The sequence below is a fragment of the Petaurus breviceps genome, unplaced genomic scaffold (genome assembly GCF_028583685.1).
Source record: "Petaurus breviceps papuanus isolate PSGF00001 unplaced genomic scaffold, PetGlider_PUasm1.0 126, whole genome shotgun sequence".
Classification (NCBI taxonomy): domain Eukaryota; kingdom Metazoa; phylum Chordata; class Mammalia; order Diprotodontia; family Petauridae; genus Petaurus; species Petaurus breviceps.
The window spans coordinates 55,692,753-55,694,665 of record NW_027185655.1 but is presented as its reverse complement, the minus strand read 5'-3'; the positions used below and the strand labels follow the sequence as shown (position 1 = coordinate 55,694,665).

The 1,913-nt window shown below is 38.1% G+C and overlaps 1 pseudogene; it reads right to left on the bottom strand.

The window, feature by feature from the left end:
* Positions 1-832: 832 nt before the first annotated feature.
* On the bottom strand, positions 833-1,707 carry LOC138170329 (exosome complex component CSL4 pseudogene; annotated as a pseudogene).
* Between the last annotated feature and the right edge of the window lie 206 nt (positions 1,708-1,913).

The window sequence follows — 1,913 nt, the reverse complement described above, 5'->3', positions numbered from 1 at the left end:
ATATTGGAGTGGTTTGTCATTTCCTTCTCCAGGTCCATCCTCTGTGTACATCTAAATATAGTTTGGACCCAGTAGTATCTCAGGTCCCCTTCTAAGTGAAAGATTCTGTGATTTTGAGATCAATTATGCCTTTAAATTTGCTTTAAAAATGACCACACTGAAGATTCCTGGTGCCAATAACTCAGATAAAGACTAAGGATATTGGTGAATTCCCTGTAGCCTGTACTGAAATACCACTTCATGAATGGGTAGAAATGACTCCAAGTTCTCAAAGGCCAGCTAAGCAGAGCATAAGCACAGGCGGGACCTACAAACCTGAAAAACTTAAACTACAGACCCAGAGATGCATGGTGTATCCATTGTCTTGAGGACAGGTCTAGCTAAATGTGAAAGGATTCATACCCAGGGTAGAGGCCACCAAGTGATAAGTGACAATTTGATAATTCCAAGTATTAGACATTTTCAGTTTGACTCATGGAGATGAAGTATCCCTATAACTAAAAATTATAATCATAAATTATAAAATAATTTATAAAATAAATTTAAAAACCACTAAACTTAATGAATCAAATAAATTAGCTATTAAATTTATTAAATTAAAATTAATTTATAAAAATGAATTATGAAAATAATTATAAATTAATTACCAAGATCGTGAGATCAGGAATTCAGAGTTTAGAAATACAATGATGAGGGACTAGACCAGTAGGGTAGGGAGGAAGAAGATGTGAAAGGTATTGTGAAGGAAGAATCATCAAGATGAGGACAGAATGAATATAGTAGGGGGAGGAAAAGAGGCCTTCAAAGGCAAAGCTCTAGGGCATAAGCTCTATTATTTTTTTTCTTTTAGTAAAAATGCTTTATTTGTCTAAAGAAAAACAAATAAGCCACATTTACAGCATTATTAGAGGAGTAGAAAAGGAACAGGAAATCACTTTGTTGGCTCCTCCCAACATCAGATAATTTTCTTTTGTTGGCATCTCAAAGGGGAGAGAATTTATCCATGAGATTTGTGATAAAAGGTTCAAGAATAATCCTCCAAATACAGTGGAAGCTTCAGGCAGTTATTTCCAAATGTGGTATCTGATAAGTCCAAGGTCTTTTTGTTTTGATCATATATGGATAGTAGGAAACGGAGGCCCCCAATATGGGGAGAGGATGTAGTTATGTCTGAAGGAACTCAGGCTGTACTCGTGCTACTTTGCGGAATTCTTTGGTGTGTGTCCTAGGACACTGCATCTCACACCAGCTGATGGGTACCATCTGAACACCTGATTCACTGTGGGCCACCACCACTCCCAGCTCATTTTCTGCAGTTGTCAACAGATAGTTGGACTGTGCATCACCTAGGGAAAAATCACTTTAGCCAACACGATGTCACCTGGGCGGAAACTCTTATATATTTCAACCTTGTCTTTTTCAGTAGCTCGAACATCTTCCTTCCTGATAGTTCCTCTAAAGGAGTTCTTGAGTGGTGTGGATCCCACATATAAGATATGCACTTTGGCAAATCGAGAATTAATGCTGGAGACCTCGCCGTTGTCGCTCGTCTTCACCAGGCAGCCGGAAAAGCGAGGAGAAGATGTAGCCGTGCCGGGTGTAGGTGCCGCTGCCGGGGCTGGCCTCCTCCACGTTACACAATAGTTCACCTGGGACGCAGTACCTCATCGGCGGCGCCATAGCCATGACCTCCCAAAAGCCATTCCTCTATTATTTTTTATATGAAATTCCTATTATATGTTTTATAACATTGACATGGTCCATTTCAGATTCATCTCATAATCTTCTTCATGATGCATAAGTTTTTTAGACTTTTTTTTTTACTTTTATAAAGTAACTCAATGTGAAGAACATGATTTGTGTTACTTTAAAAAAAATTGGAACTTTGAAAAAAAAAATACACCTAATTTGAT